Source organism: Amphiura filiformis, chromosome 11 (genome assembly GCF_039555335.1).
Source record: "Amphiura filiformis chromosome 11, Afil_fr2py, whole genome shotgun sequence".
Taxonomy (NCBI): domain Eukaryota; kingdom Metazoa; phylum Echinodermata; class Ophiuroidea; order Amphilepidida; family Amphiuridae; genus Amphiura; species Amphiura filiformis.
Window position 1 is genome coordinate 48277560 of NC_092638.1, and position 9136 is coordinate 48286695.

General features: G+C 38.1%; 1 long non-coding RNA gene across 1 annotated transcript; it reads right to left on the reverse strand.

The window, feature by feature from the left end:
- Positions 1 to 2905: 2905 nt before the first annotated feature.
- LOC140164034 (uncharacterized) lies at positions 2906 to 6448 on the reverse strand. The gene is made up of 3 exons (XR_011860470.1): positions 6326 to 6448; positions 5502 to 5548; positions 2906 to 3822 (listed from the first exon to the last, which is right to left on the reverse strand). It is a non-coding gene; the product is annotated as an uncharacterized lncRNA (long non-coding RNA).
- Between the last annotated feature and the right edge of the window lie 2688 nt (positions 6449 to 9136).

The window sequence follows — 9136 nt, forward strand, 5'->3', positions numbered from 1 at the left end:
CACTGATAACATTCCTGTTATATCTTTGAGGGTTGTCCTCTAAATATATGATTGGCATTACACCGGAGTAATGTTGCAAGTCAGAATTATTGTGCGTGAAATAAGCACAACCATCAGCACACAATCTAAAGTGGTTTGGGCCTTTGACCACAATAGACGATAAACCCGAACGTGGTTGAAATAAGATCCTGGCTAGTCAAGGGTTACATTAGACTGCTCGTGCACTACATTTTGCATCATGGAGAATACGTAAATGATGCACTATACTCTGATCAACTCATAATAGGCGGGACTCATAACATCGTGGATTGATATAGAATGGCGTATGCACAGCTGGGCGCAGCACCTACGCGAACTGCGCTTTGCGTGAATGTCGCGTGCTTTTGTGTGAATTTACGGAACTTCATTGACTCGCCCAGTAACAAAAACCGAATAATTCCCGCCTATTAAGAGCTAATCATAGTATATTCTTAGTCAGTGGGAGTGGTCTATTAGTAGACACATAATCTGATTGGACAATCGCATGATTTCGGGTGCCGTTTATCAGGCCGTAGACGACCCCACGTCATCATGCGTCTTGATAATGCGTAACACGCGTGTAGAGGTGCGCGTATGTATCGCGCTGGATGCGTAGACTAGTGCGGAATACGCGAACGCGCTAGCAGTACGCGCAACAGAATACGTGAAGTTGTAAACAAGTTTCGTTCATTTTATAATGAGGGGAGTTTTTATGACGGTAACTTAGTTTTTGCTTTAAAAAATTCATTACAGTTATTAAAATAATATTTCACTGACTAAGAATGAGAATAAACGATAGGAATTTTTATTTTGCCTATCCTCTACCTACGCCGGCATCCACTACTCAAGATATTGGACCTGCCTGTCGTCTATCACACGGTATAGAGGATAGGCAAAATAAAAATTCCTATCGTTTATTCTCTAAGAAGTGTATGGATGGATTGTAATACGAGTAATTCATACGTGAACAGCCATTCATACATACACGCTATGTAACAGCGCGCGTGATTGGTCGAGAGCCGGGCATAAACAGCGTTTATGCCCGGTGTCCCGGATGTGAGTCAAAAATCATGTTTTTTAATAATGTTACTTATAATATTTTGTTATTATTTCGATGAAATAAGAATCACAAAATGTTCTGGTATGTATGAACAGGGTTCATTCATATATTTTCATGACTAAACGGTTGTTTATGCCCTCGGGCCGCAAGCGGCCCCTCGGGCATAAACAACCGTTTAGTCATGAAAATATATGAATGAACCCCTAATTTTCGTATGAAATATTATGAAAGGGAATACTGTTCTTAATAGCAGAAACATGTTTTCATCACGTCTCAATTCCCAACAGCTGATATAGCGCTTTCTTGGCCTGGGGATACAATTTTAAATACTGTTTTGTCCTCTCCTTTCAGACACTACCATCTGGTTATCATGAAGTTTAACTTATACTTTGTCGCTGAAGACAAGCCACTGACCCTTTGTGACAGCCAATTTAAAATTACAGTTTTGAAAAATGTAGTAAATATTTGTGTTAGACAGAGATGAGATAGATGTACATAACAGTGCCTCACGGAGACAGATAATACAGCTGGCGTTATTTTCATTCATTACATATTATGTGACCGTCCAGCACAAAGCACCCGTAAAGTCGGCAAATTGTATTCTGAGTTGCAGTGTAAAATGTGCATGAAGGTCGTATTCATAGGTATCTCAAGTTGGTGTTACATGTATCTCATTTTGCTAGTGCCCGTCATACCAATCAATAACCATATCCTGAAGAGGATAATAAGCTTCTCCTCTCACTATGTCTATAGAATTCTTAAATAGCTCTAGTCTTTGTTTGCTTTGGCTAAAGCCTGTTCAAGTGGTGGGTTACAAAGCATTGTATTTTGTCTAGGTATGTATAACCAACAATTAACAATGAGAGGCAATTCCTGAACCTCATTGACTTGCAGGTGATTTGAAATGACCTGCAATTATGACTGTTTGATATTTTATTACCAGCAATTTGGAAAAAGTGACACATGTAGAACCGAAATAAGGTACCATTTTGTTGAAGGAGCAAAGTTCAACAAACCATAACCCCGCTTCTGGATATCGTTTGAAGTCAAATAATATACCATTTTAAAACTTATTGATATATATTTTCTAAACACAAAATAAAACAAAATTGAACGGGGGCCGACTTTACGGCTAGTTTGTGGGGGACGGTCGTTTTGATAGATGTTACGGATACATGTTTCAATGTCTGTTTCCTTGTCTTATTGGCAGATCTGTAACTTGATTTAAAAAAAAAAGAAAAACCGTTAAAATGACTATTATTAAATGGGTATAGGTGATCAACCCACAGGAAGATTCACCTATGGGTTAAAAAAAAACGAGCTCTTGTCAATAAACAATGACGAATTCTGTTGATTCACAATACGATGCGCCGCCAGTGGTTCCTCTTTCCAGTCCAATATTTGAGTCCGTGTGATCAATAGATAAACATGATAAAAATGGATCTACTATAATGGTGAATTACTGTTTTAAAACGCATTCGCGTGTAAATCATTAAATTGACATTTAAACACAAAATAACATTATGTTCCTGTATTGTATTCATATTACGGGGGCTTTGCCTAATCGCCATTTTCTAATTACGTTTGACCTCTCTCCCAGCAAACGCTGGAGGCGCATCGTATTATGAATCGATCGAATTATTGATTTGGAAAGAATGATAAATTGATAATATTTAAATAGGTCCAAATTTAACTGAAACAGGTCAAAACAAAGAAGCACATTGCCGAATTTGGCAAATTTTGCCAATGGTTTGTTGGTATACACACGGGCGCGTGACCACAGTGTTACCGACGATCTGCGATGTACCAACGGATGATGAGGGGGATGGTTGCACTGGCTACCTCACTAAATATCTCCGCATATCCATTTATTCGTCATCTCCCAAAATAACGGCCTCGACAATGTTTTTCAGAGTATCACCAAAAGAATACCCAAATAGTTCATAATCAGCACGATAATACTTTCGTAACCTTTTCATCAAATCCATCGGTACCTTTTTATACTCATTTACAAGTTTATTTACCGCTTTCGATGCATGTACCGGTGGATACTGAACAGCTTGATTCGCACCGAGATATTTCAACATATACGGTGCCTCCGTCGTTAAATTTTCAAAATGGCCGATAAAATCGTAATGAATCGCGCATGGAGAAGCTACCAGATTTTGCGGTAGAAAATGATCTGATAAATAATTTAGGCCAAAATGTCCCTTTTTATCATATCTATCCATGACAAATCGAATAAACTCTGTAAGTGTTATGTTTAGAAAAGGCTTCGGTCCAGTATCGTTATTTTTCGGTGAATATGGAGTAAAGCCATTTCGGTATTGCTTGACGATATTCCGTCCATGCATACTCTCCCATATTCGTTGCGTCTTACCAAAATTGCAAAATTTACTCAAATACATGGAGAGTAACCTCGTGATTGGTTCTCGAACAAAAACAGCTTTACGATAATTCACGAGTCTGTATTGTTTTTCTTCTTCCGTGTAAGTATGAAGAAGCACTTTGCCTCTATTTGAGTGATGCGTTTGACGTAATTTGTTGAAGACACGCTTCCAAGACATACAAGAAACCTTTGGAATAAAGTTGAAGAGAATTTTGTATTCATTGTCAACTATAAGATGACCAGTGTATCGACCAGTCAACTTTGGAGGCGCCCGAGACAGGTTAAATTTTTTACATCCTTCATCTAAAATTTTGCGGCGTCTTTTTTGTTCCATTTCCATCAAAACGTCGTCTTCCTGTTTCGAAAAGACATAAATGTAATTATTGTTAAATAGGCATTCTGTGATTCTAGTACCCTCTTTTTATGGTGTACTGTGCTTCAAAAGATATCCACAAAAAAGGATAATAGGCGCTAGCAAACCAAAAACCAGACACAATCTTTAATGATTCTTTTTGCCACCCTTTACCTTCTGCCACCACTTCATTTTTGCCACTCCCTGCTTTTACCCCGAGGAGCTCGCGCCCCAAAGGCCCACATACGCGCATGTCCATATTCCAAATATTGTGATATATTGTATCAAATGCCTTTTCTAAGTCTAGATTTGTGGGTTTTATAATCCACTATTGCATTGTTTATTTTATCAACAAGCACGGATGCAATAGAAGTGGAGCTGCCACAGCACATGACCGCGTCCTCCATGACCTCGATAAATATTGATTAATAAGATGTTCTGTATAAGCGTAAGTCAGTTCGTGGTAGATTGTATCATGTATGAAGAATTATGGGATTTTTTCAAAATTAGTTCTGTATTTTTCTGGAATGGGGAGTAATCTCAGGTATCTGATAGTATGAAAAAGTCTCAACCTGCTTGTAGTAACTGGGGGTGAGGCTAAGGATCACGAAGTGTCCCTTTAAACGAACTAGCCAATGTAAACATGTAAACAGAGTTTTGGCCTTGGAAATAAATCTAATACTGGAACTTTTTACATAGCAAAGTTGCAGAAAGTAAGTTCAGGTGTTAGATTTATTTCGTAGACTGGAAGGTTTGGTGTGCGGGTCAAGACGATGAGCTGTGTTGTGAATCAACTGCAAACGATGACTTTTTTTGGGAGACCAAGAAGCTCTGAAGATAGTTCACATAAAATTGTTTGAATTTTTTTGGTCCTATAGCGCCTTTATCGTACCATGAAAATTTGTACAGTGCATTTGTTTTTTATTTAAATGAAAAACAATTGCACTATGCAACTCTTAATTATTATGCTTGACACAATTTATTATATCCCCAGGGAACGATGTTAAGAGTCATCGGTACTTAAACCGGGCACAGATAGTTCTATAGGACCGAATTGAATATGGTGCCTAAGGCCCCGGTGCTCAATCTCGCCGATTAACTCTGCGTCGTCTCGGAGCATTTCGAAGGCTCTCCTGCGGCTTGCAGTTTCAAGCCGCAGTACGCCGACGAATTAATATAGCGTAGCCATATCCCTGGTTGCGAAATCGCGAGCAGTTATGGACATCGAGTTCGCAACATCTTGCCATCTTCTTGTTCTGCGGTTTGTCATTCCTTACTCTAAACCTTTATATTAATATTTATTGTAGTACTTACTTGAGTTTACTCACCGTGAGCAATTTGCGGATCAGTCGATATAATTCCGGCAAAGAATCAACGCACTCAAGGACACTAATTTGTAAGGGTATTGTTGTCAAATGTTATAAGCCGGGTTTCGAAAAATGCAGGAGTTTGGCCGATCAAGCCGATGAACGGGTGACTGAACATGACTTTTCATAGAGCACACACACATTTTGTTAGTACATATCGCAACAGTACTTTATTTCTCAGCATATGTGCATCGGCGTGGGTCTGCGGCTTAGGTTCCGGGCACGCCGATGAGTTAATCGGCGAGATTGAGCACCCAGGCCTGAGATAGCGTGAACTTTGTTATCTATCGCGGTCGGATGGATTATCTTACTTACCTCTGATGTGACTTCATTTGTAAGTTCCCTTTCACGTTCTTCAACTCCTAAAAATAATGGTAACGTATTGAAAAATTGTGACACACAGTAATGCAAATACGTGTTCGATGTTTATAGGAGGATGGACGGATTAACAACCTCATTTGTACTATTTTTCCATCCAACGGGAAAATTTATGGGTCAGTGGCTGAAATATTTTTCTTTGTTATCTTGTTTCTTTACTTCCGCGGAACAATGTGCTCAAGGAAGAAAGTCCAGTTTTAGAAGCAGGAGGAAACCAGAGTGCCCGGGAAAAACATACGCAAAAGCGTATGGACTGGAAACCAAAAGCAAATAAAGCCGCACGGGAATCGAACCCAGGACCTTGTGGTGAAAAGTGAGGACAGAACCGCTACACTAATTACCACCACCCACCATCACCACTACCCATCACCACCACTACCACCAACACCACCCACTAGTACCACCACCACCCAACACCAACCACCACCACCAACACCACCAACACCACCACCACCCACCTACCACCACCACCAAAACCACAAACCCACATCCACCAATACCACCAAACACCACCCACCACCACCACCACCACCACCAACACCAACACCACCACCACCCACCACCAACACCACCCACCACCAACACCACCCACCACCACCACCACCACCACCACCACCACCACCACCACCACCACCACCCACCATCATCACCACCATCACCACCAATGGGCAATTTAAATCAAATCTCCGTGCATCCCTGTAAGGTTGAAAATACTATATGATTGAAGAGCTTTAATAAAACACATAAATCCTTTCCATTACCTGACGTTATTGTAGACGAACTTTGAAATAGAATTATTTCTCTGTGGTGTAACCAAAACGTAGCTAGTAGGCTGATAATAGCGACAAATCCAGCAATGTAACGTGCAGTGACGAATCCATAAGTCATCTTGGGTAGAAGTATACGTAAAAAAATTTTGATTTGTGAAATGTCAGGAATCAGGATATCGTAATCACGGGATTCCGACTTGCAGAGTTACAAAAATGACAACTTTTTAAACGTTTTATTTGAAAAAACAATGCATTGACTGTTGACGCCATTTACCTAAATTAAAGTTTGTTTAAGTGTTGTGCGCCCTTGAAATAAGCTAAAAATAGCCACATGTTTCACTGGAGGCTGCCATTTTGATTTTTATAGTTGTTGATGCTCTCGGAAAGAAATCAATCTTTTACCTTGTCTAACGCAATAAAAGACTTCGATGTGTAGAAGAAAGTAGATAATAAAGAAGATACGTTTCATCTTAACGCGGCTGTGTACTCTAGCCATTGTTTCTTTCTCAAAATTGAGTTTTTATGATATGTTTGTACCTTGTTATGTTTTTTATAAATACAAGGAATGAAAATCCAGATTTGTAAACTCCAACTGCAATATTTTAAGGATTTTATTTCACTATTCCACTCGTGTTTGAAATTGAAAAGGAAAGAAAATCTTTGTTGTACCAGCAAGTTACACGCGCGCAACAACTCATCGCGTTGCGTATCGCGCAATTTGTTAACGCACAAATACGCGACGCATACGCGACGCTTATCTGCATGCGCGGCGCATCTTATGGAAACACCACGGAAGCACTGATTTCACAAAAACCTAGTGGTCAAATGGCTCCGTTTTAGCTGATAAAATGTGGGTTTTTCAAGTTCTTTCCCCGATTTATATATCAAGTTATGAATGGATTTCGCTCAAACTTCTCAAGGGGCTGTGGATTTACCGATGTTCACGTAATATAAGTTACAAAAACGAAAACTGTCGCATTCTCCTGTGAGATTCGATGAAAGTGCAAAATGTGACCACTTTAAACTTCAACGGCCATTATTTCAATGTTCATTTTCTCGGTAAAATGACGATTTAGGTACACGATAACTCAATAAATACAGCATCTATAGGTAAGCAAATATGATCATCGTAAAAAGCATGATCGACTCAAGAAACGGTTTTCTCATTTTTTTATATTTTGGTCTATTTCCGATTTTGGGCATCATTTTGTGCAAATAGGCGTTTTTGAATTTTAAAAAGTTCATTTTGATGCCTTATATGGTCAATATCTCAAAAAATAAGGCCAATATCAAAAAAATAAAAAAACAGTTTTTGGAATGGAGCCTCAAGATTGAGCTAAAAACAAAATAAAATATTTTGGAAAGAGTGTTTTTTTGTTATGATGTACCTAACAAATATTGCCAAAAACTCACTTTTTTGTGATTTTCTTCAAAATTGTTGTTTTTACCCCAAATCTGTATTTATATTAAGATTTATTGATATCTTGCCTTCATAAAAATGTATACTTTTATATGTTTTGCGCGAATAATTACAAAGTTATTGCACTTTTACTACATGCATGTCTGAGAGTACACAGCCACCTTAAGTGTATCCTTTTGTGCACTGATTTGTCATTTGAAGTCAAGTATTTGGTTGTTGGACGTGAGTCAAAAGAATACCAAGTGTCAGCATAATTAATCAGGGGAGCATCCAAGTTTGCTCCTTCATTTACATTTTAAAGATGTTGTCAAAATGATATTGTAAAATATTTTTGGCAAACATTTCTGCAAATTTTGAAAACTATTTTTGAATGTTATTAGAACGTTTTATACCATTTATATACATTTTACATTAATCTGACATTTAAAAGTTTTCTCTATTTTTTCTTTTTTTTTTTTCAAATATGTTCTATCTAGGAGTGGTAATGAAAAAACGGTTGTTGTTCTGTGTCAGCCGTTTAGGTCGGACCAGATTTTGTGATGTGATATATGATTCTAAGATGCAATCTTATTACTTCTAAGCTAAGGCGTACTGAAAACACGTATAGGCGTGTGTTTTATCAGTTTATTGTTTCACCGAAAAATGGATCAGCGTTATATACACATTTAAAAATACAGTCGTTTGAGAGAGACCCCGGCACAAACAGGAACTAAAACATTGAGTACATTGCATGACATTTTTTTCCATGATTTATCTTTTGTGTGTTTTACATTATAAACAGGCCTATTAAAGGAGGATTTCGTGATCTTAGCATCCTCTTTTTATGACATTTTTCAGTAGATATCCACGAAAAAAGCTTATTCCCAAAATGTCAGTTGATTCTGATTTTGCGTTTGCGAATTATGCATGATTATGTGTTTTACACTGCTCCACTGTTGTAATTTCGTTCTGGTATACCAGAACGAAGTTCAAATTTGGCGATATTTTTGCTAAACGAATTAATCTCCCAAGAAATATTTGGTACATAAACATTATGTAGCCAGAGGTATCCAGTGGTATAAAAATCTCAACTTTTGTTGAAAAAAGTGGGGGGATGAGGCTGTGGATCACGAAATGCCTTTTTAAGCGGATTAATGGAAAATGTAACAGATGGACTTTATAAAGTCATTTTTGCTTCAATAAGCTAATCACAATACACTATTATACGTGTATTAACATGCAGGTGAACGGTGCCTAATGTTTTCCCATGACGGTCTTTCATTTGAACGGGAGTATCGCCTGCTTATATGATAATTTTCATTATTTTTTTAAATAAAATGTACAGAAATAAAACCAACATAATAAACAGGCAAACACATCCTTCTCATACCCACACACAGTGT